The sequence below is a fragment of the Dendropsophus ebraccatus genome, chromosome 4 (assembly GCF_027789765.1).
Source record: "Dendropsophus ebraccatus isolate aDenEbr1 chromosome 4, aDenEbr1.pat, whole genome shotgun sequence".
In the NCBI taxonomy this organism is placed as follows: domain Eukaryota; kingdom Metazoa; phylum Chordata; class Amphibia; order Anura; family Hylidae; genus Dendropsophus; species Dendropsophus ebraccatus.
In genome coordinates this window covers 134,380,338-134,401,663 of record NC_091457.1, presented here as the reverse complement: position 1 = coordinate 134,401,663, position 21,326 = coordinate 134,380,338, and positions in this window count along the sequence as shown.

Genomic DNA, 21,326 nt, shown 5'->3' with positions numbered 1-21,326 from the left:
CATAAAATGCTGAATTCAGAAAAGCCACTGCCAGTCTGGAAGCTTGGAAAGAGGAGATTGCAGGGTGTTGTTTTCTACAGGGCTGCCTATTCTCCTCTCTGTGCTCACTCACCCCCCTCAACCCCTCCCCTCTCCATAGCGCATAATGGACACAGAAATCCTGCTTCTTCTGAAGTGAGGGTGGAGGCAGGAAAGCAGCTTTTTAAATTAACAGATTTTCTTATTTAATGCTTTTTGAAAATGACATTTAAATGACAGATACGCTTTAAGGAACACCCGTTCTGCACACAATTCCTATATTCCAGTCTACTAGTAATCCTGAGCCGTTGTTCTATGTACTAGACAATGGGGAGCATTGTAATTTTACTATCACGTTGCAGTGCGGCTCTCTTGCTCACATCATCACTATGCAGCTGTTGGACTATATACTATATACTAGGCCCATCCTTGATAGCTTATATATTGACTGTAATATGTAGTGTACATTACCCTTGGATAAACCATTGAGAGTGTGCACAAATTGCTATGTAATAATGTGCTCAGTAACTTCTTTTGTGATTTGCATCCTGCAATTACCTCTTGCTTTTGTAATATTTAATCTCTGCCACAATTTTCGATCAGAATTCTTTGTATCACGGTGTACAATAGCCTCTAGCACTTGCAGGATAAATGCGCTTCATTGTATAGAATAAAGGACATAAAAGAATTTATCAGGCAGCATTTATCCTATAGATGATTATTTCTAAAATAAACTATTGGTTTGGGGAAACAAGTAAATATATGGATTACGCCCTTTCTGGTTTTAACCCCCCAAACTCAAAAATTATATATTTTTTAGCCCTGGGTCAGTAGTGAACAAGAGTTATGAGCAGCACAAAAAGGAAAAGAAAAAAAAAAGATGAATTTAAAGGGGCACTCCGACATCTGGGGAAAAAAAATAATCATGTTGCAGAAGCATATAGCATTGCTTACCTGTCTGCCTTAGTTCTGAAACTAACAAAAATCCTTTAGCTTTGGGGGTCTTAGTTCTATACTTTATGTAGCAAATACCCATAGAAAACCTCTCCTGCTCTGGACAGTTCCTGACATGGACAGAGGTGACAGCAGAGAGCACTGTGTCAAACTGGAAAGAATACACCACTTCCTGTGGGACATACAGCAGCTGATAAGTACTGGAAGTATTTTAAGTAGAAGTAATTTACAAATCTGTATAACTTTCTAACACCAGATTTTATTTTTGCTTCTACTTCGGAGTAGCCCTTTAAAAATATCTAAACTGATGACAGCCGTATAAAAATTTCAGGGAGAGAAGCAGAATTATACCTTAAATCTCTGTTAGGCTGCCCATATGATGGTGGTCTTGTTTTTTTTTTCCAGGGGGCTTCCTGCATTGAGAGTTTTCCCTGACCTTGCCTCTCATTTATAATTGACAGCTCTGTCATCCAATCAGAAGACCACTAAAGATGTGAATCGCAGCTTAGGGGTGGATCCAGGAGCACTGTGCACAGAAAAAAAAAATTCTGTTACACCAACATGATATTAATAAAAAGTAGAGATGATGGTGCAAAAAATGACACCCTAACCAGCCCTGTAGCTGGAAAAATAAAAGCGCTATGGCTCTTAGAAGGCGGGGAGCAACATTGCATTAATTTGGCCTGGACTTTTGTGCATTAAAGGGCTCTGTCTTGTAGGGGTTAATAAAGTTATATTAGGCTGGGTTCACACTTCTTTTTTTCATCCATTTTTTAATACTTTTTTTTTTTTTTTTCCAAAAAAGGATGGAAAAACAGATGTATTTGTGTGCATCCGTTTTGATCTGTTTTTCCAGTGACTTCTATTATTAAAAAATGTAGCTGACCTTATTTTTCTGTAAGTTAAAAAAACGGATGTGTTTTGATCAGTTTTTCTTTTTATAATGGAAGTCAATGGAAATGGTTGTACAGAAATGCATCCATTTTTCCATCCGTTTTTCATCCGATTTTTGCAAAAGAAAACCAGCCATAGCCTATGTTCACACAACGTTTAACAGCATCCGTTGCTTAGCAACGGACGCTGTTAAACAGCTGGCCGCCGGGCTGCACTCAGCCAGTTCCTGCAGCCGATACCTCCGTATAAGCTGCAGGAACGTTGTTCTTTCACAATTGATTTGCGGGCACCGGCGGCTGTGCACGCAAATCAATTAGCCATTAACTGCAACGCAATGTGCGGCCGCGCTGCACATTGCATTGTGTAAACAGCCGATGTTTCCAGGCGCTGTTCAGTGAACAGCGTCCGGAAATAATGTACAGGCACATTATTCTAACGCCCGTTCTAAAGATCGGGCGTTAGGATAACGATGTGAGAACACAGCGGGCAGCATTGCATTGACTTCAATGCAATGCCGCCCCTGCAGTAAAGAACGGACGCTGAGGCAATTGCAATCAGAGTCCGTTCTTTACTAAAAAATGACGTTGTGTGAACATAGCCTTACAACGTAATCCCACTTTATTAAAGCAAAGTATTAACAATTTTTTTTTCCGTTCAGTCTCCGGAATACCCCATTAATGGTCTAAAAAATGTATTAGTCCAAAGGAAATAAATTGACAGGAAGAAAGAAGCTGAAGGTTTTTTTTATGCCGTGATTTCAATTGACACATTTGTGTTTTTCCCTTTCAAATATTGTGACAACTTTCAATGTAAAGACACATACATTGTATATAGAAATGTGATTTATTATGTCCGCACTGCAGCACAAGTGACGCATGAGAAAGAATGCACAGAATGTAGGAAGTGGCTGAGATGCTGTGAGTGGGAACTGTTCTTTACAATGTTTGTAATAGATTTATTATTTAGCACCAAATAAATCCCCACGTATAACACAAATAACTAGATAAATAGCCAAATGTCCAGTAACACAATACATTCCAGGAAGAGTCCAAATAGATAACAAGTAGACTATTTTTATTGCATATTAAAAATGTTTAAACCAGATAAAATGGGAATCTACACTAAAATAAACAGATATCGTATAGGGCTATTGGCCACCAATATGATTATATCTAGAGATGAGCGAAGCGAAGCAGGTGAATCAAGTTTCACTGTGAATAGCCCTGTCAATTCACTGCATTCTGCTAAGCAAATTCCTGCCGATTTGTTAAGGAAATAAGCAAAAAAAAAAACAAAATGGCGGCTGCACATGCTGACTGGAGCATCACTGGGTGGGAAAAAGGGACTAACCATAATCCTTAGCGCCCATCCAATCAGCTGCAGGCCCCTCTGTGATGTCAGCACCTCCCCCTCTATATAAGGAGGTTGGGTAACAGAGGTGGCCAGTCGGCTGTGTGTGGAGGAGAGAGCAGGATGGCAGCAGGCAGGTACAGCAGAGCAGGGAGAGACTAACAGAGCGATATAGGAACAGAGAGGAGAGGAATGGTGAAAATTGGATGATTGACATTTTTTTAATTGTGATTTTCAGATTTTTGACACTTTTACAACAACATGCTTTAACAAACTCGCCCTTCTGTAATAGTCCCAGTATTGTAGCTACCATAGTTTGGCTGTTTTAATGAAATTTGTTAAGATTTGATTAACGAGATTGACCGAAAATTTGCTCATTTCCGGCTGCTTCACTCATCTCTAGCTATATCATTATAACTATAGATATATGGGGGATTTATCAAGACCGGATGTACTCGTATGATGATCTTACATTAGGCTCCGCCCCCTTTCTCCTGCTGAATTCAAGAGGTGGTGCACACCTCTTATTTAATCCGGCCAGCTATGCCCGGCGTACCGTTCTACACCTGCTCCCAGCAGGTGTAGATATGGATCATGATTTACACCTGCAAGCAGTCATAAATCCTGATAAATGAGGCACGGTAGGAGGCCACGCCTCCCCTCATCCTTGGCGCACCCCTCTGGCCCTCCAGCAGGGGATACAGCAGGCATACGCCAGGAAGAAGGGGTGGATCTGGGCCTTCTCCCTGGTGTACGCCACTGCCATAACTTTGTTAAACCCCCCATAGTGTATAATTATGCCTCGTCCAGATACGTACCGCTCAGTGTGTGTAAAATATATATGAAATAATCTTCTTAAGGTTAAAGCAGCAATAGGGGACTTTATGGGCAAATCCAATAAATGGGAAACTGAATGAGTAAAGTTGCAGAGGGACATTGACATAACTGTGTAACATACAAGGGGAGACACAGAGTAATACAGCGAAGCACAATTAGAGGGTTAAGCTTTTAAAGGGGTACTCCGGGCAAATTACATAATTTAACACTGCACTTACAAAGGAAAGTTATATAACATTGCCATTTACACTCATTAGGACAGCTGTAATGTTACCCGTTTTTCAAAGAATCAAAGTCCCACAGGAAGTTCTGTAGTTAAGGAAGAAGGAAACACATCACGTCTCAGTGCTGTTTCACAGGTGCCATATTGAGACGTGATGTATTTCCTCTCTGTCACAGGGAAACCCGCCCCTCAACACATCCTCTACCCGCCCCAATCCTCCTCTGCCCGCCCCAATCCTCCTCTGCCCGCCCCACTCCTCCTCTGTCCGCCCCACTCCTCCTCTGTCCGCCCCACTCCTCCTCTGCCCGCCCAGTTTTACAATGCTATCTATCTATCTATCTATCTATCTATCTATCTATCTATCTATCTATCAATCAACAGCTTGCATAAGCACAATCACCATCATTAAGTATCAGCATGGCATGATGGTGGGGGTTGTATGTGTGCAAGCTGGAGTTGCACAGCTTTCAGAACTACTACCACCATCATTGTCTCTTGGACAAGATGTTGGTAGTAATTTTTCAAGCTGTGCAACTCCAGGTTGCACAACCACAACCCTCAGCATCATGCCATATTAAAAGTAGGCAATGGTGGCTGCAGTTTTTATTCACTGGACACCCAAATAAGGGGGCTGGGTTGTCAGTATTTACCATTACTGCTTGTGTAGGGGACCAAGCTGTGCAGTGGGAGGGGAATAGATGGAGGGAGGCGGGGAATAGAAGAGCTAGGGATGGGGGGCGGAGTTGTGGGCATGTTTGTGGGTGGGAGGAGGAGGTGGGAGGTATACAGAGGCAGGCCAGGGAAACAAGGCATTGTGGGAACTGTAAGAATATGCAGCACACAGGCACTGGTCCTAAGGCCCCGTTCCCACTGAGCAAAGCTAGCGGAATTCCGCGACGGAATTGTCCGCCGCGGAATGCCGTTAGCCTCCCGCTCATAATGGGACTCTATGGGAGGCGCGCGCTCCTGCCCTGTCCGCGCTGAAGAATGAACATGTTCATTCTTCAGCGCGTATAGAGCAGCAGCGCGCGCCTCCCATAGAGTCCCATTATGAGCGGGAGGCTAACGGCATTCCGCGGCGGACAATTCCGTCGCGGAATTCCGCTAGCTTTGCTCAGTGGGAACGGGGCCAAACAGGAAGCTGGAGATGTAATCAGCAGCAACAGAGAACAGTGCAGGAGGCAGCTAGAGCAGCCAGAGTGGGGAGAAATGTGACAGTGAGGAGGCCAGTAACCATCCCCCAGTGTGTGAGTAGTTTAGATTTTACAGGGGGTGCCTGGAGTACTCCTTTAACTTTATTGCCCAGTAATATAATAATGGGTCATATACAGTTGTCCTTGGATGGTTGTGCATACTGCATTACTATATTATTACCAAACCTCTAGTGTATTACTCTGTGTCTGTCTACATTCCACCCCTTAGTATGTTAGTATGGCTCTCTGCAACTTTACTCATTCCGTTTCTCATTCATTGGTTTGGCCCAAAAAATCCCTGATTGCTGCTTTTACCTCAAAAGTTTATTTTATATATATTTGTACACACTCATAGAACTATGTATCTGGATGATCCATAACTGGGCGAACTGGGCCGTGGTTTGGGTTTGTATGAACCCGAGTCATTAACATTTCACTTCCACTGTCTTACTGTTCCGTGGGGAAGCCCGAGTCCTGCCTGGAAAACAGTGATACAGCCTATGACCTAAGCGGAATTCCTGTTTTCCAGGCGGGACCCGGACTGTCTCCACCTTCAATACGGAACGGGAAGGCAGCGGGAGTCAAATGCTGATGGTTCAGGTTCGTATGAACCCAAACCTTGGCCCGATAATATATAAATATAAAATGGATAAAATATCCATTTGTGCTTCCAGAACGGTAAAAAATGTTTGTATTCTCCTGTACAAAGTGTCAAAGATGCTTTCCTTAACCGCTGTAATGCTGCAAGCTGGAACGTTTCCTTGATCCCCTTACCATCCCTGTCCCTGCTTGATTGACAGTTCAAAGTTGTGTTTAACCCCTTCAGGACCGTGCAAATTTTCGTTTTTGCGCTTTCGTTTTTTCCTCCTCGCGTTTAAAAGGCCGCAGAACTTCCTTTTTTTCACTTACAGGCCCACACGAACCCTTTTTTTTTTGCGCCACTAATTGTACTTTGCAATGACAGACTTAATTTTTCCATAAAATATGCTGCGAAACCGGGCAAAAAATATTTGCGCAGTGAAATTGAAAAAGAAGAACACTATTTTTATATTTGGGGGGGGGGGGGGTGACTGTGTTTACACCGTTTGTCCTATGGTGAAACTGACATGTTATCTATGTTCCTCAAGTCAGTACGATAACAACAATATGTAACTTGTGTAACTTTTATTTTATTTGATGGTTTTTAAAAAATTAAAACCTTTTTAAAAATCTGTATGCTCCTTAAAATTGCTTTATTGCCATGCTTATGATGCTTTTATCCTTTGATCTATGGGGCTGGTTGAGGTGTCATTTTGTGCGCCATGATGTGTTCTTTTTTATCGGTACCTTGATTGCGTATATGCGACTTTTTGATCGCTTTTTATTACATTTTTTCTGGATTTCATGCCACCAAAAATGCGCAATTTTGCCCTTTGGATTTTGACGCTTACGCCATTTAACATGCAAGATCAAGAATGTGATAATTTAATAGTCTGGGCTATTACGCACGCGGCGATACCAAATATGTTTATTTATTTATTTTTATTTATAACATGGAAAAAGGGGGGTGATTTAAATTTTTATTAGGGGAGGGGGGTTCATAATAAAAAAACTTTATTTTTTTTTTTTTTTACACAGTAGAATGAAGTCCCCCTGGGGGACTTCTATATACACAGCATTGATTTCCCATTGAGATCAATACTGTATATATAACATAGCACCGATTCATTAGATCAGTGCTCTGTTGGTCTGGTGGCGGCATCCCGGGAGAGCAGTGTACTGTTAATGGGTATGTTATGCACTTTGCTTTCTTGTTTACAGCTACACCAGTCATTTTACTAATGATGGGCCATTAGGTTATAGTTCAGCAGATAGCCATATACCAAGTTGCCTAGTCCATCCTAGTACTGTTAGACTGGTTCACAGCGTGTGTGCCTTCTTTATCATGAGGTTACCCTAACATTTTTTACTGCTATGCTATGTATTTTAATCAATAAAAGTACAATTTATAAACAGTTTGTGGTATGATCTTTATATTGGTAGTGTTTGCACATAAAGGGGGAGATTTATCAAAGGGTGTAAAATTTAGACTGGTGCAAACTGCCCACAGCAACCAATCACAGTTCCTCCTTCCTTTCAGCACTGCCTAAAGCTGAGCTGTGATTGGTTGCTGTGGGCAGTTTGCACCAGTCTAAATTTTACACCCTTTGATAAATCTCCCCCAAAGTCTTAGTACTATTTAGGATTATATTGTTGATTGGGACTGTGCTGAGTTTTGTTACTGATAGCATTAGATATTGGACATTTTTGGTGTGTTTCCTTTTTTGGATATTTGCAGACCAGATCAGCAGAATACCGAGCCAGGATCAGCGTCATTCCGACACTGAGGCCCGGCCGGGTAAGTTAAACGGATTGCCCCTCCACAATCACATTGCGGGGGGCAATCTGTCCACTAGACTACCATGGAGGGGGAGAAATAGCAGTTTAGATGCAGCCATGACAGCTGCATGTAAACGACTCATTAGCCGGTCAGGTTATCTCTTCTCCCAGTTTCCCAGGACTGGATCCAGCTTAAAAGGCAGCCGGCTGATGAGCTGATTACAGAGATAACAAAGCGCTTCTCTATTACTGTAAATTTGCTGATCTCTAGTACAGATCCGCATAGGCCTAACAGGAGGGTTTTACATGAACAATATTTTTTTCAAGGTGTTAACTGGATTTGAACAGGAATTCTTATATGATGCATTATTGGCTTATAAATACACATTGTATCATGTTTGGTCGGAGCCCCAGTGTATTTTACATTTGCAATGCGTGGAACAGTGAGAATAGATAGGAAAAACATCTGTTTTGTTGTTATACGTCAACCATCTAGGTAGCATCAGTAATGTGTGAGAAAACCAGAACTATTAGAGGGAATTACAGCCAGTCAGATCTAAGGGAATAGTAATGTGACACCGAGGGGAAGAAGAAAAAAGGTGGGACTATAAAGTATACCTTCCATCTAATCTTTGCATTAGGTTTGCAAAGGAATCAAATCTCGTTTGTCGGCTGGTCACGTTTTGTTTTTTTTGTGGCTGTTAAAATCATAGGTAGTCACTTAAACATCATCCTGTGTAAATGGGAATGTGCAGTCGACTATAATGAAGTTAATAAACCACAGAAACGATGCAGTGATTGTTCGTGCTGCCCGGTTGTATGATTGATTAAGGGAAAGGCTCTGCGGATGAGCACCCACTGGTTGGTGTACATCGGACTGTGTAAAGGGCTTCTTAGCAAGGCTCACTGGATTGTGTGTGCGGCACTTTACATTCATCATAGGCCACACATCACTTGTTTACACAATTTTAAAGGCTACAAAAAAGATTCAATCAGCTTATGATTGAACGGTCGCCCATTTGTAGGGCGGATCAATAGCCTCTTTACATGTGTGAATTATCAGGGAAAAAAAGCGCCATTTCCTGACTATATTTACTGACACTTCAGAACATTTGGGCATTTCACGTAGGATGTTTTTTTCTGTTAAATCCAATAAATTCTGTAGACCAGTCTGGGAACCTCTAGAGAGGAGACATTTCACTCTATACCAGTCATGTTCTTTCTATGTTTGCTATTTTCTGTGTCACCTTGATCACCTGGGATCCTATTATTAGATTCCTCTAGTAGAAACCAAACATCAGTGACAGGAATTATAATAGCCCCACAAAACAATATAAGATGTCAGCTCCCATACGGCAGAACAAAGGGAAGGAGGCATGAGGCCAGAAATTCCATTTCAATACAAAAATGCAATATTATTTCTTTCAGGTTGTATCCAGTGTCCCTTCTTGTTATCCAGGCTCTTTTTCTTTCTTTTTTTGGAATTTGGTAGGAATTGCTCTTTTGGGTCACCTACGTATATATGTAGGTAAGAGGCAAAGTTTCAAGGTTGCTCACTCTTCATTTAGACACGGTAGCTCATTGCAGAGGTATGATGTTAATCTCCTGGGCCTCTGTACCTAGTGAATAGATTACATACAGTAGATCTCTATGTAAAGGCAATATAAGTGGGGTAACCAGGCGGTGCCAGTGGTTGTTAGCAAGGGCAGGTATTGCAGTAGGTATCGCTGCAGCACTTGTCACAGGGCCTGAGTGGTATATGCCCTCCCCAGGTCCCTGGTGTTTCCTGTTGTGTATAGGTGCACTTGAGTAATCACAGAGTCCAGTTTAAACTTAAAAACTTAAATACTTTACTGAAAAATTCTTGAAGTGATAGTACAGGATGGCTTTAGGAGCAAGCTTTGACAAAGTGGTTTCTACTGATTGTCAATCCCTAGTAATACTGAAGATAGGTTTTACAGTGGTCCCTCAACTTTCAATGGCCTCAAGATACAATATTTTCAACATACAATGTTCCTTTCTGGACCATTGTAATTTAAGGCCAGACTCAATATACAATGCTATGATGATTGACCAATGAAAGTGGCCAATTTACTGGTAAAATCTCAGTATTAGTGAAGTGGATGCACTGGTTGGCTGTCTGGTATCCCCTCTCTACACTAGTGTGTGATAATACATCTCCTGTACTGCTTTGTGTGTCTAGTATCTCCTCTCTAAAGTATAGTGTCATACTATATGTCCTGTACTGCTGTGTGTGTCTAGTATCTCCTCTCTACAGTACAGTGTGATACTACATGTCCTGTACTGCTGTGTGTGTCTAGTATCTCCTATCTACAGTACAGTGTGATACTACATGTCCTCTACTGCTGTGTGTCTAGTATCTTCTCTCTACAGTACAGTGTGATACTACATGTCCTCTACTGCTGTGTGTCTAGTATCTCCTCTCTACAGTACAGTGTGATACTACATGTCCTGTACTGCTGTGTGTGTCTAGTATCTCCTCTCTACAGTACAGTGTGATACTACATGTCCTCTACTGCTGTGTGTCTAGTATCTCCTCTCTTCAGCACAGTGTGATATTACATGTCCTGTACTGCTGTGTGTGTCTAGTATCTCCTCTCTACAGTACAGTGTGAAACTACATGTCAAGTACTGCTGTGTGTCTAGTATCTCCTCTCTACAGTACAGTTTGATACTATATGTCCTGTACTGCTGTGTGTCTAGTATCTCCTCTCTACAGTACAGTGTGATACAACATGTCCTGTACTGCTGTGTGTCTAGTATCTCCTCCCTACAGTACAGTGTGATACTACATGTCCTGTACTGCTGTGTGTCTAGTATCTCCTCTCTACAGTACAGTTTGATACTATATGTCCTGTACTGCTGTGTGTCTAGTATCTCCTCCCTACAGTACAGTGTGATACTACATGTCATGTACTGCTGTGTGTGTCTAGTGTGTGTACTGCTGTCAGTAGTGGATTATAATAGGTCCTTTTCGGGCGGTAGCCCAGGGCCCTGAGCTCCTGGGGGGCCTATGGCCACCCAAAAAGACATACTTTCAGTGGTGTACTGTATCCCGGCTACATGTCTGCCATGATTTGCAAAGAATCATGACATTATCTATCCTGTACTATGAACACCACACTAGTGTTGCCATAGTTACAGTGGGGTGGGGGGGCCCAGATTTGGTGAACAGCCCGGGGACTCTGGTAAAGTTAATCTGCCCCTGACTGCTGTCATGAACTGCTGTGTGTATCTTTCTGACTGTTGTATGTAAGCACTTGTAAAGTCTCTTAGGTGGCTTTGAAGACTTGTGTAGTATATAGGGGGCTATCAGGGGAACTTGTCTAATAATGCACAACTCTGTCAGGGTGACTTTAAGACTTGACTGTACATAGAAAGGAACTGTACTCTCGGTTTAGAGAATACTGTCTCTTGCCAAAAGAGATCACAGAGTGCCAGATCCAGGAAAACAGATCCTATGCTTGAACAAAAGGGCAGAGCTAATGACTCAAGATTACCGAAGGAGATCGAGCGAGGTTCAGTGGGGTTCTTCAGCTTTAGTTACTGCTTTGCCAACCACTGGGATAGTCCTGGTCAGCTGAAGGATTTCCTGAGAATACTTTGTAGAACATGGGTTGTGGAATCCCCTTTAACAGTAGTTGCCCCACTTAGGGTTTAGCAGGTCATAGTTACTTGCTTGTAGCTTGTATAGAAATTAGACTTAGTGGGTTTGGGCACCTGGCCACAATGGCCAGGCCCTGAGGTAAACTCTTAGGAACAGCAGTGCTTGTCTAATCAGGAACCAACTGACTAAGACTCAGACTAGCTAAAGACTTTGGCTAAGACTGAGCTAATTGCCTATTGGTGGGAACTTTCTATAATATGCCTGTTATCTGCTGAGAATGTGCGATGTGTCTGGCAATCATACTCTGGCACATACAAAACATCACATAACACAGACAGTGCATTAACCCCATTTAGTTCAATGTGCTGAAATTTACATATCAAATAATCAGTAGTAGCATCTTGTGGCCAAAAAGTGGTAATGCAGTTTTGGAAAATTCAATATAGAACAGCAAAGGCAACCCATACAAAATACCTTTAGGGCCGTCTGGACTAAGAGTGGAACCCAACATTGGCCCATGGGTTGCCGGACAAGGCATAAGAAATACACAATATCTTTTTTACACCGACGCTTTTTGTCACATACGCAGATAAGGCTATATTCACATCTGTGTCAAGCCCTTCCATCATGTGTTTTATCAGGCCCTGACAATAAATAATTTAGAGGGAAGGCTGTGAAGATAGTTTAGGGGTAATTTGCTACTAGCTACACCCAAACAAGATTGCTTTAGACTGCTTCTTGAAACAAAGGATTACCATGGTATAATAGCTGTTACATGTATTTTGAATCAATTGCTTTTGTTCTTCTATCCATCACAGCATTTCATGTATATCCTTGTCAAAATGATGATGTGTCTGGTAAACCATATCTAAAAACCATCCCTTTTTTATGGGATTAGTGATGCCTTCAAAATAAAATAAAGCATACTCACCTTCCCCAGTCCTCCACAGCTGCAGTTCTTAAGCCAAGTGACTCTATGTAGTACAGCATACTACACATTCTGCAAGGCCAAGTGGCAAGGTACTTCTTGCTGTTTATTCTAGACCAGGGATGTCGCAAACTAAAATACACAAAATCAAAAACTGGAAGACATGGGCCAACCTTGATATTTATTGAAATTTTTTTTTTTTTACAATTGAGGAAGTGTTTCCTTCTCATCAGATACAATTTTTCATATGAATACAAACTTGCTTAAAGGGGTTGTCCAGGCTTACAAAACATGGCACGTTTATTCCAGTAATGGCAGGTGGGATATATGTTATTCCCAACTATTCAGGTCCAAAATGTACGAACATGCATTGCTAACTGGGTAAAGGACCTTATAACCCATGCTTAGTCAAACCTGGGGCAGGGTGGACATATATTGTTATTCCTAGCAGACAAATGGTAATTGGTCGGTAGATACAAGTATCTGAAACCAGCATCTTTCCCAATTGCTGTGGCATGACAAGTATAGGTAGGTAAAGGGCAGGTTGAAAGAAAGTTTAAGAGACACAAAGCTTACTTACTGCTGGGAGAATGAGGAGAATGTAGAATGAAGTGTCAGAGCGGCGTGTGCTGCTCCTAGCACTGTCAGAGTGGAGTGTGGCATTCCCCTTGATGTGCACTATGAGACGCATTACTGGCAAATTTGGTCTTGAGAAAAGGGGAAGGTCAATGTCACCACCAGGACTCTCACAGCAGCCACAAGTATTTTAGTCATTTATGTTGATAAACACCTTTATAGACACCTGATAGGCATCCCTAAGTACTCTAACTGGTACATTAGAGTAGTAAGGGGTGCACATCAGTGAATTAATCTCCTCTGTGGACAACCCTGGTCTAGATTATCATAGTTTTAGTAGTGAAAATTAGGGAATCATTCTTAAGCATGTGATTCATTTTTCTTGTAAAGAAACTAGAAATACTCCATCACCCCAATACTCTATTACCCTAGCAGGGACCTTCCTTTCTGACTCCTTTTCCTGTCTCTTAGACCCATAAGTCACAGCTTGAAGTTAATGCAATACAGGAGAGAAAAGTGCGCTGCACCTCACACCTATGGCTGACACTAGTGCCTCTCGGCTGCATAAAAAACATCAGAATTTGGTGTATGAATTGATCAAGCCACACTGCCCCATGTACCGCGTGCAGGTATCTGATACACATGGGTCCCTACACTAAGTCCACACTGTGACGGTCAGAGGCCACCACCCCCACAGGCGTGCATGAGCAGGGAAGGGAGGCCATGGAACGGCCCTGCGACCCCCATATCACAGGATCAGACCCAAAAATGCCACGCCAGAACCCGGCCAGCACCGCCGGCGGAGAAGGTCGCCCCAAACAGCACGAGTCTGGATGAGGTATTGCGCTCACCATAGCTACTGCAGATAGAATGGGACAAACAGGAGGGATTAAAAGCATGTGCATTCAGGTGTCTCCTGCTGATTGCGGTCATGTGGGTCTTACCAGGAGGAGTGCAAAACACCAAGAAAGAAAGAAAGCAAAATGCAATACAGGAGTGAAAAGAGCGCTGCACCTCACACCTATGGCCGACACTAGTGCCTCTCGGCTGCATAAAAAACATCAGAATTTTGTGTATGAATTGATCAAGCCACACTGCCCCATGTACCTCGTGCCGGTATCTGATACACATGGGTCCCTACACTAAGTCCACACCGTGCCAGTCAGTGGCCACCAACCCCGCAGGCGTGCACAGCCAGGGAACGGGGGCCATGGGACGGCCCTGCGACCCCCATGTCACAGGACCAGACCCAAAAACACCACACCAGAACCCGGCCAGCACCGCCGGCGGAGAAGGTCGCCCCCAAGCAGCACAAGTCTGGATAAGGTATTGCGCTCACCATAGCTACTGCAGATAGAATGGGACAAACAGGAGGGATTAAAAGCATGTGCACTCAGGTGTCTCCTGCTGATTGCGGTCATGTGGGTCTTGAAGTTAAATTGATATTTCACTAGAGCTTTAAACTTATTTTCCATAAACCTTTATCTTCCATCTTTTACATTCTCGTACTGCAATTAATCTTTTACTTACTGTCTAAGTGGCTTGGCATTGTGGTATTGATTTGTTCATTAGATCACTTTGAGCTTTTTATTGCTATATTTGGAATTGTGTTTCTGGAGATTTAAACAGTTCAAGGGCCCAGTTCATACGTTTTTTTATGTCCCGATGAATTATCCATTTTCTTGCAGTTCAGAGATAAAATTTACACAATACACAGTAGAGTGAATAAATAGATTCCACATTGAGAGGCATATACTCTACTGCCTTGTGGATCAAAGGCTTAAATGCTGAATATCTCCACAGATCTTCTCAGGGTGAGTCCTCTGAAGTTTTGGTTGGCGACTTATGGTAACTTTTTATTTCAGTTCATCCACGGTATTTTAATTTCTGATTATAAATGTCTGACAAAGTCAGATTCTAACATAGTTATTAAAAAAAAACTTCTCTCTTTAGCCTTATTTAGTCCTTTAACATTTATAAAGGTTTTGATCATGTCCCCCCTTTTCCTTCTTTCTTCCAGTCTATTTACTGTAGATTTAAATCCTTAAAGGAGAAGTCCGGTGAAAATTTTTATAAAAGTATTGCATTTCCCCCCAAAAGTTATACAAACCATCATTGTACACTTATTACAGGACATGCTTATAAAGTGTTTTCCCTGCATTTACTACTGCATCAAGGCTTCACTTCCTGAATAAAATGGTGATGTCACGACTCGACTCCCAGAGCTGTGCAGGCTGTGGCTGCTGGAGAGGATAATGGCAGAGGGATGCTCAGTGTCCCTCCAGTGCCCTGTGTCCCTCAGTGTCCCCTTGCCATCATTTTCTCCAGCAGCCACAGCCCGCACAGCTCTGGGAGTCGGTTCGTGACATCACCATGTTATCCAGGAAGTGAAGCCTTGATGCAGTAGTAAGTGCAGGGAAAACACTTTATAAGCATGTCCTGTAATAAGTGTACAATGATGGTTTGTATAACTTTTGGGGGGAAATGCAATACTTTTATAAAACTTTTTACCGGACTTCTCCTTTAAGGATTTAAATCTACTGTACTATTTTATCAATATCTCTTTGTAGGTGAGGTCTCCAGAATTGGACACAGTATTCCAGATGTGATGTTACTAGAACTCTATACAGCGGGATCACAATGTCCCTACTGGTTATACCTCTAGCTATACAGCTCAGCATACGATTTGCTTTCCCCACTGCCTGGTTGCACTGGTGACTCATTTTAAGGCTAGTAGAGTATTGTTGTACCGTGTTAGCCATAGAAATCAGTAGAATAGAGAAGAAATCAGGCAATACCTTTCAGAGGCTAACAGGGTAATATTTGATTGGAAGCTTTCGGGAGTCTATCCCCCTTCATCAGACATGATGTTATACAAAACTGAAAGAGTCTGTGATTTTTTTCAGTTTTGTATAACATCATGTTTGATGAAGGGGGATAGACTCCCGAAAGCTTACAATCAAATATACTCTGTTAGCCTCTAAAAGGTATCGCCTGATTTCTTCATTTTAAGAAATTACTACCCATAAATCCTTCTCTTCTGAAGTTTTTACTAACACAGAACTGCCGATATGATACTCGGATACAAGATTCCTCCTCTCCAAGTGCAATCTTTTACATCTGGGAACATTGAACTTCAGTCTCCATTTTAGGGGGTAAATTTTTATTTACCCCCTCCCCCCAGAGTCTCCTACTGAGGTCACACACATCCCCAGGGCTTGGATTATCTGGATTGTATGACCTCAGTGGGAGACATTGCAGAGTCGAGCTGATTAAGCTCGGCATCACTGTGTCCCAGCACCCCATCCCCCCTTCTAGTACGAGCTGGGCATAATAGCAGGAAGCAACCGCAGTGTTTAAGGCAGTCAATCTCAGGAGAAGTACCTGAATAATACAGAGAAAAAAGGCCCAGATGCCTCATGTATTACCTCAGGTAGAAGGGAAAAAAGTAGATGCAACCCTACTAACCTCTTAGCCCCTTGGGCTTTATACACATCACCCCTATTTAGATGTGGGGTACACCGATGATCAGGAGCTGGGAAGATGGTTCCTCCTTTGTCCAAGTTTACTTGCGTAGTCAGCAAAAGCTGACTGTACCAATAGACAGGATGCTCCTAGACAGGGGCCCATACAAAGCAATCAACAAAAAAATAAAATTTTTTAAAAGAAATGGTACTACCAGTGGTCAGCAATGTCCCAAAAAGTCCATGAGACAGATAGCTTGAAGAAAACGCACCAGCTATAACACGTTTCGGGAGACTCTACCTTCATCAGATCTTCTCACAGAGTCTGCCATCAGACACCCCTGTCCAATAAACTCACCCACTTTCCTATTATACAAATATGTAAAAACATAAAAAAGTCAGATGTATTAAAATATAGCAATATTGTTCCTGTACGATGAACAGCCTAAACGAAAAATTGAAAAAAAAAAACCCCACCAGGATTGCCCAACCAGATCCATAGCTGAAGTGTTATGACTCTTAGAAGGGGTAGAGGAGTGACCTGCACATCCGTGCATCCATGACCTTTGGTAATGATGGTAATGAAGGGGTTAAGTGCTGATCTGGACCGGTGTCAGTCTTTTTTTTATACATTCCCTTCATTACAAATACATTTACACTGAATAAGGAAATCAGAGTCGGATGCTTTTCTGGATGGATTTATTACAATGTAAACATATCCGGCATTTCAAACATATCATTAAACTCAGCTATACTCCAGGTTACTGCCATGTCCATTGTTGCAGCACAAGCTCACTGAATACACGTCGTGCTGTTTCCTTGTGCATTTATGACGTACAGCAGGTCATTCCGTGCTGCCTGCTGGTTTTGATTGACAGCTGGCGCCACATTTAATTTTCCATAGTTTTTTTTTTCTATACAGTTTTCTCTCTGGTTCTGAATAATAGCTGGAACCTATAATAATAGTTGTACAATGTATGATTGTTACACAAAACTCACCAGGTTTTGCATCTTAGAAAAAATAAAATAAAATACAAATAAAATAAAATAGTAGAATAGCATTTTTAAAATACAAGTCTTTTTTTTCTATACAATAAAAATCATGTAAACATTCATATGGTTATACATTCACATGGACTATACATCAATTAAAGGGCACTTTCTCCGGTATCTAGGAAAGTTGTGCAGCCACTAGAATGACCAGACAGGAGATGTGAATGACACGTATTACTCCTTATCTAGACAGATTTTATGTTCTTAAAGGGGTACTCCAACCAGGGATAGCATTTAATTTTTTTAGTCACTGGTTACCCTTATGATCGTACTTGAATAGCAAGAAGCAGGAGCCACAGGGGTAAGTGTGAGGAACCTAGTGATGTGCTGCCTTTTGTCAACTTTAAACATATAATCACACATCCTCTGGGTAGATGATCCACGTTAGACCAGTGGATTCAGTGGACCAAATATGGAACGGAGGAGACTGAGGGGGGTAGTTGGTAGGGGTTTCCCCATTAAACAGTGAAAAGGTGATAAATGTTAGGGCCCGTTCACACTGAGTAAAACAGACGGAATTCTGCAGCAGAGCTCCCCGCAGCGGAATCCCACCTGCCTAAGTGTCACACAGTGTTTCTATGGGATGGCTTGCACGCCTCTGCTTCTGTTGTTCTCTGCTCAAAGAATTGACATGTCAGTTCTTTGAGCAGAGAGCAATGGGAGCAATGCAGGAACGGCACTTATATATCAACGCCATTGTTAGCAAAAAAAAAAATATATATAAATAAAATAAAAAGGCTACCTATTGGCCTAAGGTCATGGATATATTGAGGAATGGGATACACCCCAGGGTCCTATTTACCTGGGTAGTAAAATACTGCACCAATGAGGAGTCCATTTTGATATTTACTTTGGGGCCACCTCAATGCTTTATAACTACTGGTTATTTTTAAGGGATAAATCATTAAAGGGGTTGTTTGCCAATTCTTTGTTTTTAAATCGACTGGTGCCAGAGATTTGTAATTTAATTTCTTTTAAAAATCTTTTGTCTCCCAGTACTTATCAGCTGCTGTATGTACTGTAGGAAGCGGTGTTCCAGTCTGGAGAGCAGGAGAGGTTTTCTATTAGGGTTTGCTACTGCTCTCGACATTTCCTGACATGGACAGAGGTGGTAGCAGAGAGAATAAACCAGTTCCTGCAGGACATACAGTGGCTGATAAGTACTGGAGGACTTGAGATTTTTAATTGAAGTAGTAGAAATCTCTGGCACTTTCTGGCATCAATTGTTTTGAAAGAAAGGATATTTTGGTGAACAAAACCTTTAAATGTACAGTTGGAGAATTGCATTGAGAATTGTGCAGCTCGCAGAGCATACCAGCCGTGTTTGCAGCAGTAGCTTAATAAAGGTGAAAAAGAAGTTTTATTATGCCGCGCAATGTAGGGAGAAGGGTCGCAACTAGTCATGGGTGGGGAGCCGCCTGTGATTAGTCATGGCTCTCTGCCTTTGTGCAGTGCGGGGATGATTGACAGGCAGAGAGGCCACTAATGGGTTTCTCTGCCTGTCTAGATTAAAAAAATCTCCAGTCTTCCAGTACTTATCAGCTGTTGTATGTCCTGCAGGGAGTGGTCTATTCTCTCCAGTTTGACACTGCTGCCACCTCTGTCCATGTCAGGAACTGTCAGAGCAGTAGCAAATCCCCATAGAAAAGGGGATTGTCTAGGATAAAGCCATTGATCTACCAATAGTTGATGGGCAATCCCTGCACTACAGTGAGAACGGAGGTGAAAACCGTTGGCTCCATTCCATGTGTAGTGGCGGCACACGTGTACTGCAGTCTCAGCACCTATTGAAGTTAATAGGAGCCAAGGCTACAGTGCACTTCATCTGGCTCTGCTGTATAATGCAGCTGATTGGCAGGGGGTGATGGGTGTCACAACTATTGGTAGCTTATCCTGTGAATAGGCTATCATTTGTTTTATCTTGGAAAACCTCATAGGTTATAATACAGACAGGTTTTTCTGGGTAATTTCTGCCAGTATCTTGTATTTTTATGCCAGTCGTGGGACAAGCAAGATGTATATCATTTGTAGTCTCATTGCTGCTCTTCAAGGTCATGTTTCATACAAGAGTGCTCGGGTTACTCAGGGATCATTGGTGATCAGGGAGGTTGCTTGATTGGGAAATTTGTGGAATATTGATCGGTGGGCTAGCTTATGTACAGCCAGATGCCTGGATGTAAATGATTATTAATGTGTCGGCTTCTACATTAGCTTCTTTATGTATTACAGTTTGTCTCATGGGCCAAAGGCCGATGGCCTAATACTTTCTGCACAGGAGCAATCTGGGAGACGCTCTATGAGAAATAACATACACTAAACATTGAATGTGAAATACTGTCCATAGATCTGTGCAATGATGATGCTTGAAGCCATATGACAAGCTAATGACACCCACATACAACTATATAGGTACAGTAACAGCAATAGAATTTTGCTATATAATAATGCTGGTATTGGAATCATATGTTTTGTTTTTAATAAAAATAACTAAATGAATAAGTTAAAGGGGTCACAGCCTGGCCACAGCCTCTTAAAAGGGTCGTCCAGGATTAGATAAAGCACAGCTACTTACTTGCAAAAATAATGCCGCCCCTTCTCCCTAGGTTGTATGTGGTATAACAGCTCCATTCACTTCAATGGAACAGAGCTGCAGAACCACACCCAACCTGAGGACAAGAGTCGTGCTGTTCCTGGATAACCCCTTTAAATGTTTACCAGAACTCATCCGTGCATCGTCATATTACTGGTATCGGTGATGCAAAGTACTGCAGTGCGAAGGTTGTCATATAAAAGCAGTTACCTGATTTTCACTCAAGATATACAGTAGCTCCAATTTCTCCTCGTTTTTGTAAATCTTACCCACTATTTTCTAATTGTGTTATGTGTTTTCTCTGTAAATAAAAGGTAAAATGTATTATCTGGCCGACAGATGGCTGGACTGTAAAGTGCACAGCTATGATACCTTGAAGTGTTCACTTAATGAACAAACAGGTTCAATTGAGTGGGTTTTCCAGGAACATAATGTGTGGCCTGGTCTTAAAGGTACATATCCATGGAATCATAGCAGTTAGAGATGAGTGAACATTGAGCGTGTGGCATTTGGTTACCGATGGCTGAAGAAGGTGCTGCGCTCTCTGGTTTGTCCTGAGCGCGCTTGAGATTCCCTCACTCTAATAGAAGTGTATATGGTTCGTCTCCAGTGTTTGTTTTTCATATACTGTATTACCATTATGCAGCACTGTGCACCATAGTGATTACTCTAATGTAAATGTATTTTTAACTTGGTGGCGAAATAGGTTTATGAGCGCCCATTCTCCACGGCCCCCACAACATACAGTAAAAGCTTACAAAAGGGAGTTTACCTCTCTATCTTCATAGCTCCCGTCTCCAGTAGGAGACCCAGTGCCATGTAAGTTAATGGCGTTCCACTGTAGCGACAGAGAGCAGGTAGAATGGGCGCTCACAATAGTATATATATATATATATATATATATATCTGGAAAAAAAACAGGAGGTGCACTTTAAGGGTAAGTCCACATGGAATTAATTTGCTGTAGAGTCTCTAAACATTATGGGGGACATTTATGAACATTACGCAAGAGGCGTACACCAGGGTGAAGGTGCAGATTCATCCCTTCTCCCTGGCGTACGCCATCTGTACGCCTTGCTTGTCCTATAGGCGGGCTGGCGGAGCTTGGGGGGGCGTGACAAGGCACCTCACCTCATTTATCTTGATTTACATCTGCTCGCAAGCGCAAAACATGACACAAATCTACACCTGCTGAAAGCTGGTGTAGATTTGGTACGCCGGGCGCCTCTTAGTAAATCCTGCCGTGAAAAAGGGGGCGGG